Source organism: Festucalex cinctus, chromosome 5 (genome assembly GCF_051991245.1).
Source record: "Festucalex cinctus isolate MCC-2025b chromosome 5, RoL_Fcin_1.0, whole genome shotgun sequence".
Taxonomy (NCBI): domain Eukaryota; kingdom Metazoa; phylum Chordata; class Actinopteri; order Syngnathiformes; family Syngnathidae; genus Festucalex; species Festucalex cinctus.
The window spans coordinates 6,310,961-6,333,125 of record NC_135415.1 but is presented as its reverse complement, the minus strand read 5'-3'; positions in this window follow the sequence as shown (position 1 = coordinate 6,333,125).

Below are 22,165 nucleotides of genomic sequence, written 5' to 3'. Positions count from 1 at the left end.
GCCGTTTTTGTAGAGACTACCATTGCTTTAAGCATTCTCTTCAGTTCAGAGGCTGCATCAAAGCCTTCCGTATGCTCTAGCATAGAAAAACAACAACATATAAATATGTCTTTGGGAGAATGTCAATATTTAAAATAGTACCATTTTTATATGTTTTTGGGAGCAAATGAGTTAAGAGCCTGCAAACAGATAATTAAAGCTTATGAGTTAAGTGCTCACACGACCCAGCTCATCAAATCAAATATTTGAGTAGTTGCTGTTCCACTGAAGCTCTGTTGGTGTCGCTAGGACTCAAAACTGTTTGCAACAAGCACATATGAACACGTAATACGAGTTTAGGTAGGAGACATAATAAGGGGAAGACAACCAAATATCTGACACAACACACAAGTTTTTGTGTGACTCAAATTCAATGATTCTATTGTATGTCTAATGCTGATAATAATTCTATTGGTGGAGCTTGGTCACATGACTAATGTAATCAGGAAGTACAAACAAATTTGCTAGCAGTATTCTCTAGCTAAGGTTTTCGGATGCCAACAGTTCGACACTTATTTCAGTTTCCATTACATCCTATGAAGTAATGTTTTGATTTGAGGTCATCCAGCATCACTGAATGGATTCAGGAATTAAAAAAAAAAAAAAAAAAAAAAAATCATGCAATCAGCCATTTTCAATACGGTTTCAGAATTTTCCATAGACAGGGTACACTCTGGAGTCTGGACTAATCACCAACCTATCACAGAAAACAAGCATTCACAAAGACAAATGAGAACAACTCCCACTTCATCCTGCATTCTTTTAAAGCTTGTTGAAATACATTATATTCAGTACGTGGCCCAGTGCCACCCCCTCCTCGTGGAGTTATTAAATTGGTCGGCAGCAGTGTGGCTCTGTCACAGACAGTATTAGAACGCCCCCCCGCCCCCCCCCCCCCCCCCCCCTCCTATTACCAGGTGCAGCCCTGTGATTTAAAGCTTTGATTCTGTTCAAATGACAACAAAGGTGAGCCCAGAGTTGACGCTCCTAATTCATCATTCCCTGCTTGATAAGAGCCGGATTAATGCTTCTAATGCGACGGTTGCAGGCAATCATCCATTTTAAAGCTGGCTCCCAGGAGGACGCAGCTGAAAAGGGAAAACACCTGAAACACAAATGTAGCGGGGGGTGGGCAGGTTTATGCGGAAGGCTGTACAGCATTATTTTTGAGTCAAGCATGGCACCGATTTCCTCAGTCTTGCTTCCAAAATCTTACCCTGTGGCCTTGGCCTGAATCCCAGGAGCAGATGGTTGCAAGATCCCGGTTAAAGCTTGACCTGAATGATAACATTCAAAATTCAGAGCTGTCCTCCAATTTTTATTTATTTATTTTTTCCCAAGACTGGGTCCTTTGACCCTTTCTGATATGCGTGCAAAATTGTAGCACACATATTCAGACAATGTTTTCCTGCCTTAATACCTCATTACATAGTCGTTCCATGTTTAACTTAACATCTGCTGACTCTATACCCCCTAACCTGTGCAAAGGCATGGACTTGCAATGAAAATGATCCATTATCCAGATGTATCATCAGGGCAGAATGAGCTCTGTCCCAGCTGTTGCTCTGATCTCTACTTTAATTTCCTCTGAACTGTCGCCAAAGAAAACCATGCGCAACAACTGTTGCTCTTGACAGAAATAGGCCCATGTGAAACTTGCCATTGTCCCCCCACATCGGAAGACCCCTCATGTAACCTATAACCACATTTAAAGAGGACATCATTGCTTGGGAAATTTCTGGATTAATTTTGGAAATACAGTGGAAAGTACATTTCTCTGTCTCTCTCAGTCACACACGCACAAACATAAAGTCTAAATGATTGAAATTGAATGTTTATCAGTGATTTGTCAAAAATTCTGTGGGTTTTAATTTATCTTTTTTTCCTGATGCATTTCAATGGATTTTACGCTGATTTTCACTATTCGCTGGTTAACCCGGTGTCTATCCCATGCGAATAACGGTGGTCAACTGTATACTGCTAATATAAAATATACACTATACTGAGTGTAGCTGCCATCAGAGTCAGCTTTAAAATTAAATACATTTAGTTTAATTACATCATAAATATAAAGATTTATTTTATGCATTTGTAAGAATTTTGTTGTTTAAAAGGTTTGTTTTATAGTGGAACCAATGTTCGTTATGTGCGTGTTGTATGGGGACGCTAATGATTGACGCATTGCTATGTCATTCCTGGTAAGAAGATTGAATTGAATTCTTGTGATATGTTGGTAGCACATGAACGCACCGAGACATTTCTTGTATTGATTAACAAGTTAAGAGGCACAGAGGAGGAAAGGCTAAGACAAATGTGAATTAATGACACACCACATAAAGTGGTGTCATGAACTAAATGGAGAACAATGTCTTTAATTAGACGTGCTAATTAAGGACAAACCTGAGTAGCCACTTTCATCTTGAAACGAATGGGTGTATTATTTTTTTATTTTAATTGATGCAGATTGTTTTCATTTCACGTTGCATTCATTTACATTTAGGGGAAACAGCAACAGTAAAGATGATATTGAAATTTGTAAAAGACAAAGCTGAATATAACTTAAGTTAGTCACTTCAAATGAATTTTGTCGGCCTGTTTTATTTTTAATCAGATCAAACCCCTCACTTGCTATTTGTATTAACAGAGCATCAGTTGTGCTATTATTGCTTCAAATGCCCTGCCAGCATACCATATTATGATTAATTTATGAATGAATATGCATCCAATTCTAAAATGAGCACGTAATGATTAAAAACAACAATAATATAGTGATGGATGACTTTCTACTTCCTTTGTCAATCCTCTTGATCAGTTGTGAAACACAGTCATACTTCGGTTTTTGCCAAAGACTCACTTTGTTGGAAATGTGGCACGTGTCGTTTGATCATTGGCAGTTTTTGTTTCATCATCCTGAACCTAAACAACAAATCACAGTATATCAGTTCACTTGAAAGGGCAAATGTAAACCAACCATCTAATCAGAATGTGTCACAAGAGCACAAAACAGGACAGGGGAGATCGGCAGAGAATCCGAATCACTTGAGTAAACGATCAAATCCAAACATGTGAAAGCTTGTTGAGTACCGGAACAACCCGCAAAAGTGGCTGCACTTTAATGATGGTTTTAGGCCAGAGCAAGGTGCTGTATGCCCAAGGTCAGAGCTGTGATGTTTCATTATCATCCCCCGTTAGCTACATTGACAACACAGTAGGCTGCTTTAATTACTCTCCATCAGTGGGGGAGTCAGCACCAATTCAGAGTCACTCTCTAATCACCCCTCTTCTCTTTTCCTCTGCAGGGCACTCATTGTCTCCTACATGCAGGATCATTTCCCTACACTTTAGGCTTGCCACTGAACTAAAACGTGGACGTTTTGCTTCAGGCATTTTAGCAGGATTGGCATTTGGGTGTTTAGCCCCAAACTACTAATAGAGTATTTCTCATCCGCTTATTCAGGATCAGCTCTCAGGAGCAGCTGCTTTAGTGGGAAAAACAGACTTCCCTCTCCCAAACCACTTCATCCAGCTCTTCTGGGGACATCCCAAGGTGTTCCCAAGCCAGCCAGGAGACTGGGTTGTCCTAGATTTAGGGAGTGGTCTAGTAGGAGTGGAATACCCCTTGGGTATAACATGTTTGATTCTCTTTATCCGGTTCAGTTAGACACAAGTGAGTCAAATTCTTTGGTCAGCAGATGAACAGGAGTGTGTTGTTCTCTCTCAGTCCAGTCAATCTTTCATTTGGACTCCAGCAAGTTATGGATCCTTTGTATGTTCTCCTCTTGCTGACCAAGACACTCCAAGATGATGCCCATTGGTGACCTTTTCAGGCCGGCGAACTCGATTTTATTCTCCAGTTTATTCTTCATGTTGCGGAGTCGACAGGAAGAATGGGCCAGTATCAAGGTGATTGGCGAAGTGATTGCCGTCATGAACACCATGGCCCGGAACACCTCACCAGAGAGGCGTCCAGGAGTCATCCTGATCAGATGCCCGAGCCACCTCATCTGGTTCCTTTCAATGCGGAGAAGCAGCTGCTCTACTCTGAGCCCCTTTCGGATTACAGAGTTTCTCCCCCTATCACTAAGGGAGAGATCGGACAACCTTGGAGAAAACTCATTTTTGTCTCTTGTATCTGGGACTTTGTTCTTTCGGTCTTGACCAACAGCTCGTGCCCATTGGTGAGAGTAAGAACGTAGACTCAGCTCCTTCTTCACCACAACAGACCGATAAAAAGTACACATCACTGCACCCATTACACCAATCTGCCTGTCGATCTCCCATTCTATTCTTACCTCACTCTATAACAAGACCCCAAGATACTTGAACTCCTTTACTCGGAGCAAGATATCATCGTACTGTACCCTTTTCCAATTCAGGACCATAGTTTCAGATTTGGAGGTGCTGATTTTCATCACAATCGCTTCGCAGTCGTCTGTGAACCGTTCCACAGTGAGAGTTGGAGATCACGGCTTGATGATGCCAACAGTACCACATCCATAGAGTTCTGAGCCTCTTATTCCTTGCAAGGGTCACGGGGGGGGGGGGGGGGGGGGGGGTCGCTGGAGCCTATCCCAGCTGGCTTCGGGCACTAGGTGGGGTACAACCTGAACTGGTTGCCAGCCAATCCAGGGGACCTAGGCATTATGTCCATAAAGCTTATGAACAGAAGTCTAAACCTCACCAGAAACGAATCCAACATAGGGGTTGGCAATGCAGACCAAACTCTGACACCGGTTGTACAGGGACCAAACAGCCCATATCAGGGGGTTTGGTACCTCATACTCTCGCCTCACAAAACTCCCCAAGGGACATGATCGAGGACCTTGTTGAGGGTGTAGAACTGGTCCACTGTTCCACAGCTAGGACAAAAACCACAATGCTCCTCCTGAATCTGATATTAGACTTCCCGACGGACTCTCCCCTCCATTACCCCTGAATAGACCTTACCAGGGAAGCTGAGGAGTGTGATCCCTCTATAGTTGTCACACACCCCCAACTTAAAAAGAGGGACCACAACCCTGGTCTGCCAATCTAGAGGTACTGTCCCTAATATCCATGCAATGTTGTAGAGATGTATCAAGCAAGACAGCCATACAACATCTAGAGCCTTTCGTTATTCAGGACGGAGCTCATCCACCCCTGAGGATTTGCCACCGAGGAGCTTTTTGACCATCTCGCTGACTTCAACCCCAGAAATAGGAGAGCCCACCTCAGGGTCCCAGACTCTGCTTCCTCAAAGGAAGGTGTGTTGGTGGGATTGAGGAGCTGAAGGGTTCAGGAACAATCCCACAACCTTCAGCATGAGAGACGGCCACTCTCTCGCTTGAGTTATGCCACGCCTACTGTTGGATAACGTTGGTGGTGTGTTCAAAGGGAGACCACAAATGGTCGGAGGTATTAGGATTCCACCTGACACAAGCAATATACTGACACACAGTAGAACCGGCATGGCTCAGCAGGTTAATTGGCCATCTTCCAACCTGAAGATTTTGTGATTCCTCAACCCTTGAGTGATTTTTATTTTATCCATCCATCCATCCATCTTCTTCCGCTTATCCGGGGTCGGGTCGCGGGGGCAGCAGCTTCAGGAGGGAAACCCAGACTTCCCTCTCCCCAGCCACTTCAACCAGCTCCTCCGGTGGGATCCCAAGGCGTTCCCAGGCCAGCCGAGAGACATAGTCTCTCCAGCGTGTCCTGGGTCGTCCCCGGGGCCTCCCACCGGTGGGACATGCCCGGAACACCTCCCCAGGGAGGCGTCCAGGAGGCATCCGAACCAGATGCCCGAGCCACCTCAGCTGGCTCCTCTCAACGCGGAGGAGCAGCGGCTCGACTCTGAGTCCCTCCCGGATGACCGAGCTTCTCACCCTATCTCTAAGGGAGAGCCCGGACACCCTGCGGAGGAAGCTCATTTCGGCCGCTTGTATCCGGGATCTCGTTCTTTCGGTCACGACCCACAGCTCGTGACCATAGGTGAGGGTTGGAACGTAGATCGACCGGTAAATCGAGAGCTTTGCCTTTTGGCTCAGCTCTTTCTTCACCACGACGGACCGATACAGAGTCCGCATCACTGCAGACGCTGCACCGATCCGCCTGTCGATCTCCCGCTCCATCCTACCCTCACTCGTGAACAAGACCCCAAGATACTTGAACTCCTCCACTTGGGGCAGGATCTCATCCCCGACCTGAAGACGACACTCCACCCTTTTCCGACTGAGGACCATGGTCTCGGATTTGGAGGTGCTGATCCTCATCCCAGCCGCTTCACACTCGGCTGCGAACCGCTCCAGTGAGAGCTGAAGGTCCCGGCCTGATGAAGCCAACAGCACCACATCATCTGCAAAGAGCAGAGATGCAATGCTGAGGCCACCAAACCGGAACCCCTCCACCCCTCGGCTGCGCCTAGAAATTCTGTCCATAAAAGTTATGAACAGAATCGGTGACAAAGGGCAACCTTGGCGGAGTCCAACCCTCACCGGAAACGAATCCGACTTACTGCCGGCAATGCGGACCAAACTCTGGCAACGGTCGTACAGGGACCGAACAGCCCGTAACAAGGGGCCCGGCACCCCGTACTCCCGAAGCACCCCCCACAGAACTCCCCGAGGGACACGGTCGAACGCCTTCTCCAGATCCACAAAACACATGTGGACTGGTTGAGCGAACTCCCACGCACCCTCGAGGATCCTGCGGAGGGTGTAGAGCTGGTCCACTGTTCCACGGCCAGGACGAAAACCACACTGCTCCTCCTGGATCCGAGATTCGACCTCCCGACGGACCCTCCTCTCCAGCACCCCTGAATAGACCTTACCAGGGAGGCTGAGGAGTGTGATCCCTCTGTAGTTGGAACACACCCTCCGGTCCCCCTTCTTAAAAAGGGGGACCACCACCCCGGTCTGCCAATCCAGAGGCACTGTCCCCGATGTCCACGCGATGTTGTAGAGGCGTGCCAACCACGACAGCCCCACAACATCCAGAGTCTTTAGGAACTCCGGGCGGATCTCATCCACCCCCGGGGCCCTGCCACCGAGGAGCTTTCCAACCACCTCAGTGACTTCGACCCCAGAGATAGGAGAGCCCACCCCAGAGTCCCCAGACTCTGCTTCCTCAAAAGGAGACGTGTTGGTGGAATTGAGGAGGTCTTCGAAGTATTCCCCCCACCGCTTCACGACGTCCCGAGTCGAGGTCAGCAGCACCCCATCGCCACTATACACAGTGTTAATGGTGCACTGCTTTCCTCTCCTGAGACGCCGGATGGTGGACCAGAATTTCCTCGAAGCCGTCCGGAAGTCGTTTTCCATGGCCTCACCGAACTCCTCCCATGTCCGAGTTTTTGCCTCAGCAACCGCCGAAGCCGCGTTCCGCTTGGCCATCCGGTACCTGTCAGCTGCCTCCGGAGTCCGACAGGCCAAAAAGGCCCGATAGGACTCCTTCTTCAGCTTGACGGCATCCCTTACCGCTGGTGTCCACCAGCGGGTTCGAAGATTGCCGCCGCGACAGGCACCGACCACCTTACGGCCACAGCTCCGATCGGCCGCCTCAACAATGGAGGCGCGGAACATGGTCCATTCGGACTCAATGTCCCCCACCTCCCCCGAGACAAGGGAGAAGCTCTGCCGGAGGTGGGCATTGAAACTCTTTCTGACAGGGGATTCCGCCAGACGTTCCCAGCAAACCCTCACAATACGTTTGGGTCTGCCAGGTCGGACCGGCATCTTCCCCCACCATCGGAGCCAACACACCACCAGGTGGTGATCAGTTGACAGCTCCGCCCCTCTCTTCACCCGAGTGTCCAAAACATGCGGCCGCAAATCCGATGACACGACTACAAAGTCGATCATCGAACTGCGGCCTAGGGTGTCCTGGTGCCAAGTGCACATATGGACACCCTTATGCTTGAACATGGTGTTCGTTATGGACAAACCGTGACGAGCACAGAAGTCCAATAACAGAACACCGCTCGGGTTCCGATCAGGGGGGCCGTTCCTCCCAATCACGCCCCTCCAGGTCTCACTGTCATTCCCCACGTGAGCGTTGAAGTCCCCCAGCAGGACGAGGGAGTCCCCAGAGGGAGCGCTCTCCAGCACACCCTCCACGGACTCCAAGAAGGGTGGGTACTCTGAGCTGCTGTTTGGTGCATATGCACAAACAACAGTCAGGACCCGTCCCCCCACCCGAAGGCGGAGGGAGGCTACCCTCTCGTCCACCGGGGTAAACCCCAACGTACAGGCGCCGAGCCGGGGGGCAATAAGTATGCCCACACCTGCTCTGCGCCTCACACCGTGGGCAACTCCAGAGTGGAAGAGAGTCCAACCCCTCTCAAGAGGACTGGTACCAGAGCCCAAGCCGTGTGTGGAGGCGAGTCCGACTATGTCTAGTCGGAACTTCTCGGCCTCGCACACCAGCTCGGGCTCCTTCCCTGCCAGAGAGGTGACATTCCATGTCCCAAGAGCCAGCTTCTGTAGCCGGGGGTCGGTCCGCCAAGGTCTCCTCCCTTGGCCGCCACCCAGCCCACACTGCACCCGACCCCTTTGGCCCCTCCCACCGGTGGTGAGCCCGTGGGAAGAGGGACCCACGTTGCCCCTTCGGGCTGTGCCCGGCCGGGCCCCATGGGTGCAGGCCCGGCCACCAGGCGCTCGCCAGCGAGCCCCGCCTCCAGGCCTGGCTCCAGAGGGGGGCCCCGGTGACCCGCGTCCGGGCGAGGGAAACGCGTCTCCAAAATTTTTTATCATCATAGGGGTCTTCTGAGCCGTTCTTAGTCTGGCCCCTCACCTAGGACCTGTTTGCCATGGGTGACCCTGCCAGGGGCATAAAGCCCCAGACAACATAGCTCCTAGGATCATTGCGACACGCAATATATTATATATTTTACTCTCTTCCAAGTGTAAAGTTTACTCTCATTTCAAGGAAGAAAACATGCCATTTATGAATGCACGCTAAGAGGTCAGTCACCTCAGGAAGCTCCAGCTAAGACTGATCGCATCTAAATTAACTTTTGTGCCTCATCATTTATGATCCACGCTGAATTTGTCCTAATGTGAAATGACTTGCAGCACAGATGATGGGGATTTTAGTGTTGACAAAAGCGGTTCAGAGGGGACAGCTCGCATTGTCTTCTTTTACTGCCCATCAAGCAGTATACAAAGTCCCCCAGTCCTCAGCTGTGTGCATGCCAAGGCTCTTTGTTAGCCTGAATGCAAGTCTATTCATCTGAGGGTGAACAACACAACACAGTAATAACACAGTCATGAGTTTTGACTGATGTCATTGAGGCGGAGTGCTGCCTCTGTAAGCTGGAACTAGCGCTGGCCCGCTTGACCACCGAGGCCCACTGACCTCAGCGTGACCCGGTCCGACTCGAACGCTGCCGGCTCTTTACAGACTCAGACGAACCATCAACAACAGCCGGGCTGCTTAATGCCAAATCCAGGTTAACCTCCCGACCTCCCTCGGCCCCCCCTGCCTTCTGGCCAAACACAGACATAGGGCTAATGTTTCCCGGGGCCATTTTTCACAGCTAATGACGTGGAATAATATTGCTACGGCTAGTTGTGTGAAGCATCGGCACTATTCATTTTTCTTCCTCAGTTTTGATTACCACATGCAAAGTTATTACAGCTGCCCCAGTTCCTCCTTATATACACTTTTGCACTGTGCATTGTGTTCTACATGCATGAATATGGAACGTATGGAATATGGTAGCAGATGTCATGAGCATCCAACAATGCTGAATGGTTTAGGAGCGGTTATTATATGGGAACTAGGTCACTATTCAAGCCCACTCGCTCGCATTGACTCTTTCCAGTGACTATTGATTTTCTGACGAAAGCAATGACTTCATTAATATCACCATTAGTCTGTCATCTGACATAAATGGGAACCAGACCATAATTCCAGTGGATATGATTCACAAAATTGGATGCATTAATTAAACATTCAGTACAGTTGACAACAAATGTGCTTTTGTACTCATGGAAAAGGTCGCACTGCACAATGCACATTGTCACCATTAACGTTGCCTCACCGCTCACAAACACTCACAGACATTGCCATACAATTGCTGTCATTTACTTTGAACTTAATTTGTGAACGCTGAGAGGGTAAAAAAATAAATACATAAAAAAATCAGCAGATTCCTATTCATTGGGCTTTCAAAACAGCCTCAACAATGAGCGAAGGATTATTTTCTCTTTAATCCAGGGGTGCCAGTTGAGCAAAAACAAAAGAACGACCATGGGCGCGCATGCATGGCAGAATGAAGAAGACGCACTCTCCAGCAAGCCACAAAAGATGAACAATGAGTGGTAAGCAGAAGGGAGAAAGAGAAATGGGATTTGAGATCTATATTAAAACTGTAAATAGCGTTTAAAGATTAGTGACGGGCAGGAGGAGGTGACAGCAAGAGACGATGTGAAAAGTGGATTTCCCCTCCCCACCGCTTCTATTTTGATTGCACCAGCCTTGACAAGCTTCGACTTGATTGTGAGAAGGCGACGTGCACAGCGGAGCCTTGACGACTTTCTTTGAGGCATGTCGAGATCTTTTTGGTGACTGAAAGGAACACAAATCAGGATTATGTATTACACAGCCATATTCAAGCAGCCGGCATTAGGGGCTCTGAAGTGTCTGGCAAGACATTGTTGTTGTCTCCCTCTCTCCCTCTCTGTGTGCTGTAATTACCAAGATGGTGCTTTCTGAGAACCATTTCATTTGAAGTCATACAACTAAGGGATGGACGCTGCCACTCTGCATAAAATAAATAATTTGCTGATGTCAGAATAAGCAAAGAAATGCCCCAAATTTGTCAAAAAGGAATCTTTGTACTTCTGTATTGCCAACAGTTGAAACAGTTTTTATCATCCAAAACTTATATCTAGATTATTATATCTGACAAACCCCATTTTCCATTTGAGATTAACTTCTTTTTATTCGTTTTTTTTTTTTTTTTTTTTTTTAAAGTGGAAGTCAACCTTAAAGGGATACTTGACTCATTGAACCATTTTCAGCAGTGAAAAGTTAATATTTTGTCCAGAATGAATTTGAAAACTTAATTATTTTTCAGGTGCAATTAACACCTTTAAAAAGTAATTTTTCTACTTGCTTGTCGACTGATGATATCACCTGTGCTGAGGAAGTAGGTAACGGCCAATCATGGCTCACCTGTTTTCTGGGTTTGGTCAGTAAACTGAGCCATGTTTGGCCATTACCTACTTCCTCAGCACAGGTGATGTCCTCATCAGTCGACAAGTGGAAAAAATACTTTTTAAAAGGTACTAATTGTACATGAAAAAAATTAAGTTACCACATTAATTATAGACAAAATACTAACTTTTTACTGCTTAAAATTTCTCAATGAGTCAAGTATCCCTTTAAATATTTCTTGACAATATTTTATGTGTGACCTCACTAGTCTAAACATGACATTCTGATTAATATTACATTTTTGGAATAAAGAGTTATGAAGCAAAATCCAGTCATTTTTATCCATCTCAGGGGGCGACCGAAGACGACATCAATGTTGCTGAGGCCTCAGGTATCAACCAATCACAGCTCACGTGTTTCCTGAAAGTGAGCTGTGATTGGTTATCTCATCATCCATGTCAGGGGGCAGCCATTTTGCCACTTGCTGTCGACTGAAGGTGACATAAATATTGCTTAAGTCTCAGGTATCGACCAATCATAGCTCACCTGTTTCCTGAAACTGAGCTGTGATTGGTTATCTGAGACCTGAGCAACTGTGATGTCATCTTCAGTCGACAACAAGTGGCAAAATGGCTGCCTACTGAGATGGATAAAAACGACTTTTGCTGCTTAACTCGTATTCCACTAACATAACATTAACCAGAAAAACATAGACTCGTGGGGCTGCATAGAACATATTATTGCCAAAGTAAATAAATAAATAAAACAATTTGGGTTGACTACCGCTTTAAGAACAAAAAGTACAGCTGCCAAGTGCCCTTCAACTGACTTCCTCACCATCCTCGTCGCTGATATTCCCTCTAATACAAAACTTGGCTGTCGCATCATCACCCGCCATTAAGTCATCTCATGTGCCTGGCACTGGGGCAATGTGTGCGCTCTGGCCCTCTCCCAGCCCTGAGCCTTTATCACCATACAACCTCTCTGTGACAGACAGGACTGATCTCCCCTCCAGCCACCCTCCACCGTGCCAGGAAAAGGACAGCAATGGAAAAGGCCCCCCAGGGGCCACTGAGGATGGACTCATGAATCAAACATGCGCCTGAAGCTTGCTTCTTATCACCCAGGTCAGCCCAAGCATTAATACGCCATGGCTCCAGGGAGCTACCTACTGTGACCTCCCCTGGTTCTCCCCAAGAGGAGGGCACTGTCCTCGGGTGCCAAAGGGGGCCTCCCTCCAGAATGATCACATCATATTATGTCCACACACTGAGAAGAGGTGCCGCCAATAATGACATAGATTAGCCAAACAAAAAAAGAATAAGTAAATCAACTATTTAGGCAAATGCTAAAGGTGCTATAGCCTCCAGGACAGCTTCATTAATATCACTCCAAATGACGTAGTAGTAGTATTTTTACACCACTATATATTAGATTTGGAACCTGTGTGAGTTGTTGTTTTACTGTTCAAATTGTATGCAAGTCAGTTGTTTTAAACTTTACACTGTGAAAGTGACAGTGGCTGTGTTCGAATGTGCACTCTACTCACTATATAGCGCCCTACTGAGATGTCACGCCATTTTGTAGTGGTGTCCGAATGTCCAGGAAACAAAAATGTAGGGCACTCAAAATTACCCACAATGCACTCTGAAAAGTAGTGAACATCGATGTTCACTCAACCGCGTTGATATAGACCACAATGCGTTGAGAGTATGAAAAAACATGCGTGAGAATCAAAGCGACTTGATATTCAGACACAGCCAGTGTGTAATAGTTGAGCACTAGATGTCGCTATCTCATAGAATGCAGCCGAAGCACATGTATTTCAAAGCACGCGCACTACGGTGGCTCAGAGAATTCATACTTCGCAAGCAAGCCTACCGCCATTCTTAGGTGCGTGAGCAAATGAGCATCTCGGAAAGTGATGGCGACTTGGCAGCCGGTGTGAAGCCCGGGGAGCGACACCAAAACACCAAGCAGGTTGGATTTAGCCAGATAGCTAATATGAGCTGCTAGCGGGAGTTAGTTGGAGCCATACGCTGGAGTGGTTAACAAGAGCGGCTAGCGCGAGAAGCTAGTTAAAAAAAAAAAAAAAAAAAGCTAGTAAAACCTTGCGAGAGCAAAAAGTTATGGGAGCCCGAATCGCGATTGGTCCGACACTTGATGCAACCACCACCAGGGCTAACTACGTTTGCAAAGTTGTCCTTTGGGCATCCGTAGCAGGAAGATGGGGAAACATGTCAGCCTCTTGTAAGATGAGACTCTAGCCATGTAATATAAGTGATTACAAGACCTAGGGTTATGTTGGAAGAAAAAAAAATAAGTTTTATGTGATAACATATTTATGTGATAGCATATTATTGAAATCAGTAGTGGGTTTTTAAATTGAATGAATTATTAATTCACCACAAGATGGTGCTAAAGATTACATACTGTGGCTTTAAACAAAAGAAAAAATTTGTAAACATTGTATACATATACAGTATATGAAAACACCACAGTTTGTTCAATCAAACCATTTTAATTTCATCTCATGGTACTCCATTAGCTTCAGGCAAACACATAACGCAAAACGTTATAGACCAGCTACTGTAAATTAGCATACAGCAGATGTTGTGATAATTAAAAACCTTAAAAAAATAAATAAAAACTCCAAGTTTATCACCCAGGGGCTGACTTGTTTTCTGGCTTTGGTCATGTGATGTTTGCAAGCTGCTTGTGATTGGTCATTACCTGAGCCCTTAGCAACTGTGATGTCATTTTCAGTCGACGCAAGTGGCAAAATGGTCGCCCCGAGGTGGATAAAAACGGCTGGATTTTGCTGCTTAACTCGTATTCCACTAACGTAATATTAACCAGAAAACCATATTTAGACTAGTGGGGCTGCATTGAACATAATATTGGCATGAAAATTTGGGGGTTGACTTCTCCTTTGAAATCTGCAATATTACAGGGGAAGTTGGGGAACACTCGAATCATACAAGATTCAATAGTAGATATGAACTTGTCTCTCTCATCCATATTGTATGCAACCATCTTAAAAGAAAATCCGGCATCTATCAAAAACTGAAGTAGCTACACACAAACAAGCAGCGCCACACAGATAAAACATAACCTCCTTGGAGGGGGAACAAGTTGCAGCAATGAAGCATGAAGGATCAAATAGACTACAAAAAGGGTGTTGGTGGGGGGAACTAGATTCTTTGATGCAATGCTGGGCCGCGTGAGTAAAATCGACTGTGTACAGGCCCTTCCAAAAACACCACCAATCTTCATTGGCCAGACGGGGTGTGATATATGTGACTGTCTTCCAGCGTAAATTAGGCAGTCCAGAGCGCTGCGTGCTAAAGCATGACGGGGGCCGGACAGTGCACTAACTCAGCCGGCCCGGTGCCACGCGCAGCAGCTTCTCTGTGCTGCGCCGCGCCATAAATCACCAGCTGAGGGAAATGAATCGCTGTCCGTCTGAGCTGGACGCACCAGCTGGCACCGCCATCACCTGGCCAGCAGGAACCCACGCCGACACCGGGGCGAGTGAAATCAAGAAAAATGAGGCATGGACGCAGACGGAGCGCATTGCCCCGCACTCTCTCATTAGTCTCCTCTGGGCTTCCTCCTCACTGAGCTCGTCTGAAGTGAAAGGGCACACAAAATATATTTCACAGTGTCACCTAGGGGGAGGAAAAAAAAGAGGAAAAATGATCACCCCCGGTCTCCTCACAAATCTATGTAGCACCATGCTGGCAGACAGCATTAGTGTTTCTATAGCCACAACTCTGGGAGGCAACACGATGGACTGCAGCTCAGGGAAAAGCAGAGTCGCTACTTTGTTCTTTAATGGAGTTACAGTATACTATGTGAACTAGGGGTGTCAAAATTTAAAGGGGTACTTCACTTATTTAGCCCATTTTAGCAATAAAAAGTTCATGTTTTGTTTACAATTAATTTGATACTTTCATTATTTTTCACGTACAATTAGTACCTTTAAAAACACATTTTGCAACTTGCTGTCGACTGAAAATGACATCACAAGGGCTCAGGTAACCAATCACAGCTCATGTCATTTTCAGTCGACAGCAAGTTGCAAAAGGTGTTTTTAAAGGTACTAATTATACATGAAAAATAATGAAAATATCAAATTTATTATTGGCAAAATATTAATGTTTGACTGCCAAAAATTGATAAATAGTATCTCTAAGTATCTCTTTCAAGTTCCTTTAATGCCACAATTTTTTTTTTTAAAGACCTAATTTATGACCGTCCAAACACGGCAACATCAAAATTTATAATAAATTAAATAATAATGCATTAAGCATATATTTGTGGAGACTGGGGTGAAGTTGTATTTTACAATTTAAAAAATGTGCAGAATTTCACAAATTACTTCATGTTCAAGATTAGTTCTTAATATGAAAAGACAAAATGAAAAAAAAAGAAAAGAAAAATGCACTGAACTGTCATCTTACAAATGCAATTATGCCATCTAGTGGCATAAAATGGTCAACACAAATCAATATCACACTCGTTTTTATAGTACAGTAGCCTACATCTTTTTAATTTTAACTCAGTTTCATGAATTATGAAATTACTGTATAAATGACTAAAAGATGCATCCATATTTGTAGTAGTTTCACATTTCCCCCCCCCCCCCATTATTATGATAAGAGTATGAAAATTTAGGGAAAAAAAAAATATTTTATTGTACATTTAGAACAGATATACAATTTGCAATTAATCATATTAACTATTGAAGTCATGTGATTAACTCATTCACTCGCAGCCATTTTCACTGAAGCAACCCCGTTTTACGGGATTTTGACTGTCTCTTCTTTCTTCAGGGGAAAAAAAAAGTATACTTCTATCTTTCTGTTTTGGAACAATTTTCATTAGAATATAGCTAAGTTTCCTGATTATTCACAAACCTGTTGAAAACACTGGGAAAAAGAGCTTGTTGCAACATGGCCCTGGTTGATCTCTTGTACTCTGCTGACACCTGCTGGCCGTTTTTTGTAATAACTACCATTGCTTTAAGCAACCTCTTCAGGTCAGAGGCTGCATCAAAGCTTTCTGCATGCTCTAACATAAAACAAAACAAAACAACAATAAAAAAACGTATAAATACGTTTATGGGACCATGGCTATATTTAAAATAGAACGTGTTTATACGTTTTTGGGAGTTAATTAAAAATTTAAGTCGCCTGTCACACCTAAATTGTGAACAAAAGCATACCCATTCAGATATTTTAATCAGTTAACACTTCTTAGCAAGACATTCTGGACAATTATTTGCTTCTCACTTTATCATTTACACAATTACACTTTCATTTTCAGTTCCTGGGCTAGACATGGCCACTTTTTCACCATACATTTTATTTTACTGAAAACAATGACCCAAACCAATTGGGGATTCTACTCTACATCCAGAAGTAGTTAACACAAAAAGGTGTTGTTGAATAGATTTACACTTTTCAATATTGCACAGTTGCTCGTGGAGAGGCCACTTACATGCTGACCGCTGCGATTACGAGGAGCTGTGTGGGTGTCGGAATCGAGGTACTCGTCGAGAAAATGGCTTGAAATTGCATCAACACAGCCGCATAAAAAGTTGGAGAGATCTAAAATAACGTAGGTTTGATCTTTTATTGTGGATACTAGACTGCTGTTTACATCCAGTGTTCTGAATTATCCACTGAAAACATTTTTTTGCATTAATCTCCACCCCCCTTTGGAGAACTACTTTGCAACAAAAGGACAGTCAAAGTCAGAAGGATATACATGCAGTATGCATGATGAAAAATGCCGCATTATCAATGAACAGATGTCGGCCTAGATTGACGGCAAGGTACAATTCTAGGTTGTGATTGGCTAAGCCAATTTCCTGACAGCACTTGGATCTCGCCTAATTTTACCGGTCCTGCCGTACCAGGTCCATCACGGTCTCTGATGTGGAGGATTACCTCGTCTCTCACGTTCGCGTGAACGTGCCTGTCACGAGGGGTGTAATGAATGGCAGGAAGGAAGAAGAGAAAATGCACTGCCGGCTCATTGGATTGGGGAGGGCAAGGTGAGTTCTGGCCTGGCAGTTGGCCTCAGGCTCATATCTCACCTTGCTGTCCCTTTCCGCTCCCCCCGTGGCTGTGACCCCCTGCGGATGTCCAGGTGTATGTTCACATATCGGCAGCGCGCTCATCAGTCGTCTGGTCATTCGGTAATAGACTACGGCAGTCACTTTGACACCTGCTTTGACAGGGAATCCAATTCCATCAGTGTCTCAAGGTCCCTTGGATAAAGCAGATAGTGCCCACTGAATCCTCTCCGTTTATATGAAAAGGGCATGTAGAAGGGTCAGGTATTTTAAAAGAGATGTATTTGATGTGGTGGTTGATAACAATCACAACCTAGTGAAGCAAGCCTGCTGCCTATATTTGAGAGGGAAAGGGGTAACAGCTCATGTTGCGTGCACCAAGCAACACACAAACACGGTTAATGAGCTGTTACTTTTGGAAATTAACACATTGCCTCAGTGCATGTGACATGTATTAAAATATTTGTTGGCTCCCCCCCCCCAAAAAAAAAATACATAAATAAATAAATAAGTATGATGTTAAGTATCACAGCAAAAGGAGGAAAAAACAGCCACAGTATCAACATTTGAACATAAAATACAAGACAAATGTTTACACGCTTATTTTATTTTAACAGCAGATCTTTGACTTAGTCAAATAAATGTTGAATGAACAATAGATTCATTGTTTGTATTCTGGTACATTTACCGCTAGTGTCTGCCCAGCCGTGTCCACCTTTTCACCAATCAGCTAGGAAGAAAATAATAATAAAAAATAAAAATAAAAAAATGCCTACGGGGTTCCCGCCCACTCAAAACTGTAACATGACTACCTTTGTGTTTTCAAAAAATATCTCTTCTCCGTAAACTGGCATATTGTATTTAACCATGTTTTTTACTGTTTTGTTTCTTATTTAGCATTAATGAATAGTCTGATAATTTTATATTGTTAGAATTTCTAAAAGAACACAATCAAAAGGTCAAGTGAATGCAGGCGTTTGTCTATTAATTAGATTTTTTCATTTTCTTTATTGTTTTGTTAATATTTTATCCAATTTTAATATGTAGGCTAATGCTACCTCTCTTATGGTGACCAGACATCACAATTTCCCTGGGACAGTCCCTTATTTATTTTTTCTTTTGGCTTTGTTTGTGTTTTCATTCAATCAGCAAGCCAATTGATTGGGGCGTGTATGTCAACAACACAGTTGTCATAGCGATTCATACGACTAATCTAACTACATCAAATCACTAGCAGGCGTGTTTTCGTCATACTGTAACACTATAACTATTTCCTGTTTCCGTGTCGAACAATCATGGGAAATGTAGTCCTATATTAGCCTAATACTGCAGCTGCCGGTCAGAGCCTAACCTCTTGCAAGATGAATTCTCACGGTATTTGTGAGTTCACAAACTCCCGAGAATACATCTTGTACCAAGCCCGTTGACCAATCACAGAGCGACATCGTGTTTGGGGCGGGACATGCAACTGTGATGAAACCAGGAAGCCGACGCCGGCGCTAACAAACAAACCTAACATGGACGAATGGACGCTGCAATTAATTCTGTTCTCGCAGAATTACTCACCGTTTCCTTGTTGAATGTTGAACAGCGAGGGGACCTTCGTACATTTCTAGCTGTTAAGATGTTTGTGCTTTTCCCCCCTTCGACAAGAACGATGAATGAACGGACATGAACGAATTTTCATCCGTGGCCGTCATTGGTTAAAACAAACGTCGACAATGCCGCATTGTCCAATCAGCTTGAATTATTGAACAGAATGCCCCCCCTTTCCCGAGCAAATTTCCATGGAGCGGTACCAAATGGATATTGCAGAAAACTCCCTTGAGTGAAGCGCAATATCAATCTGCCTATGGCCAAGTTACGCCTAATTCACACTAGCTGCGGAACGGACGCGGTGCGTTTTCCGTACGGATGTCGCAAGGATAAAATGTATTCAAGTCTACGTGTCAATTCATACCAGCTGCAGTGCAGTGTGTCTGCGGTGTGGAACGGATGCGGCGATGCGGAAGGTTTTTGTACGTGTTGCAGGTTTTCATGAAGCTGAAGAAATTACATGAGCCGGACAGGAAGTCGGGCATCTCGCATCAAGGGAAATCCGGTATATTTCAAAATAAAATCGTTTGCAAACTCGCTTTTTTGGTAGGGAAGCTAGCTAACTACATAGCATGACATGAGTCGGACATTTAAAAAGACAAAATAAATCAGCTCAGAATAAATTAAACTTGACAAAAGAACACTATTTAAACACAAAACATACTTATCCATGGTAGAAGTCCCAGAAATAATGTCCAAAAAGCATATCGATGTGACAACAGGCAAGGGTAGCTATTGTTTACAAATAGGACTCATACGGTTGTTATCTCATGAACTCAACTCTCCAGCGTGAACCCCCCCTGTGATATTGTGGTCTGGTGGGTGCAGATTTCCGGACACGAAATGCACAAGGTCCGCACGGACTGCAATTCACGTGCGGATGCTGTGCGGAAGCCATACGGAAAACACACTGCGTCCTTTCCGCAGTCAGTGTGAATTGGGCATTAGTCAGACCTAACACAAGCCGAGCTTTTCTGGCGGCATATTTCTGATGTTACAATGCTGAACTGGAGTGACGAAAACGGCACAGCCAGTTCCCAATAGCTGCCGTACCCAGAAAAAAGGTTGGATAATGGTGAGTGCATTACCTGGTTTAGCATTGTTGCTTTAGCTAATGCTAAATGCTAACACAACCACCGGTCACCAGATTCACGAGAAATTTAACCTATTATAAATAGTTCCTGGTCTTTAATTTTGAAAATCTGGTCACCATTACTTCTCTATCAATCCCAATGGGTGATTAGTCTTTCCTCAGGTATCCATTGCTATTATTGTGCCTTTTCTTCAAGCTATTGATTGGCTGAATACGCCTTGCAAGGATTATGTTTTGACTTATAGCACCACCTGTTGCTTTGACAGCATGCATATATATGTACACCCATAAAGATTTTTCCACAAAGCAGCACTGCTATGGCTAAAGATTTTTTTTGGGAGTGTGTGAGCACCTCAGGACGTAGCTCACCATTCCAGCTGCAAATCATGCAGCTATGCAAATGCTGTGCACTGAGAGCTTCTTGTAGCATCCTCCAGGACATCAATCCCAGCTGCCTGTTCCCTCAAAGTTGACCACCCAAGGGAGGCGCACAAGGAAGTCATTTCTGCAGGCACAGCTCGTATACTGCCAAAGAGACCCTGCCAACTCTGAGAGTCCTTGAGGATTATACTAAAACATCCATTTTCAGTTGAGGGACATTTATAACGCTGAACAGAAATCAATCATGCTAGCCCCCGCATAGACCTACGGAATATATCGGCTTATTTGGCTCTCTCAAACTGCACAGGGTGGGTGTGTGAAAGCACCCCCCCCTTCAATCTGATCCACATTTCCGGGATATTCATAATTCATCATCTTCGATTCCTGACATCTGCCACCGATTGTGCCATCGGGTCGGCTGGAATTAGCCACTCTTGGGAGCCGCGTTAATGTGCTGGTGGGCCAACACATGAACCACAGCTGGGGGGGTTGGGGGAAGGGATGGAGGCCAGAGCGGCAGGAGCCTTTCACACTCCTAATGTGTAATTAGGAGCCAATTTGGAGTGCTGCCTTCCTCTGCTGAAATTAGCTGCCTGTTATTAATCGGGCCGACTAGTTCAATGGCACGATGGGTCTCGTGCTAATGTAACACAAAATGTTCTTAATTATGGCGGAGAGAGAGGCTGCAGCACCTCGATTCTGTTCCAGAATAGCGGAACACAGGCGGACGGCCTCGACTGCAGCACTGATCACGTTTTTGTTCTATCAACCTGAGGATGCTTTCTATAGATAGTATTCACATGACGTCACCGACCCCCACCTATCAACCCCATGGCCATTTGTTAGGTCAAACAATTTTGGGGCACCATTCACGTGTACCATTCACGGGCAAACAAAGATGTGAAACGAGGCTTCTTTTCAATACCTGTTGTGAGACACCACAAGTGTGAACGAACAAAGGAACTGAGTGTCCGAAGAAGGATAAATCGAAAGAATTTCCAGCCAAAAATATACACCAAAGTCTGCTCTGACCATTTTGTTAAAGGTAAGAAGTGTTGTAACTTCTAAGATTTAAAATGCATTTTCCCATTGTGTGATCGTGTTACGTGAGGCAGACAAGTTTAAAGATTTCTGCGCCAGTCAAAATAACCACTTCGAAATGAAAACTTTGTGAAGACATAGAAAGTTGTGAAGTGGCAGTACGCATGTTTGTCGGTCCGGTGACTGACCAAAATAGCGCTCTAAAGGCACTTTTCCACCATACCGGTTCCATACCCGTCTCTGTGTGCCCTGCGATTAGCTGGCAACCAGTCCAGGGTGTCCCCCGCCTACTGCCCAGAGTCAGCTGAGATCGCCGCCAGCACCCCCCGTGACCCTTGTGAGGAATAAGCGGTCAAGAAAATGGATGGATGGATGGATGGTTCCATACCAAAGCGGCAATTTTTGTCCCCGGATGTTAGTGTCTCCACGGGACTTTTTCGGGGCCGAGCCGTTCCGTTGTAACCGCTGTTTAGAACCCTTTCGACAGCGGTTCTGCAGTGCCGGTCGTCGGGGGACTAGCGGGGCCGTGATGTCACCTGTCTTCTGATTGGCCGACAGCAACGCCGCTGCTGCCGCAAGCAGCACACGCCCATTTCCTTGTTTTAAGCGAGAGAGGCAGAAGCGCCCGCCGGTGTTCGCCAAAGTCATAAAAATACAGTATATACAATAAATATAATGTTTTACAACAACGCTTAACTATATTTATAATTTAAAAGGTACTTGTGGATCGATTTGTAATGTTTGTGGTTTTAAAAAACATCGCGAGGCTGGTCGTGTGTTCCTATTCACTT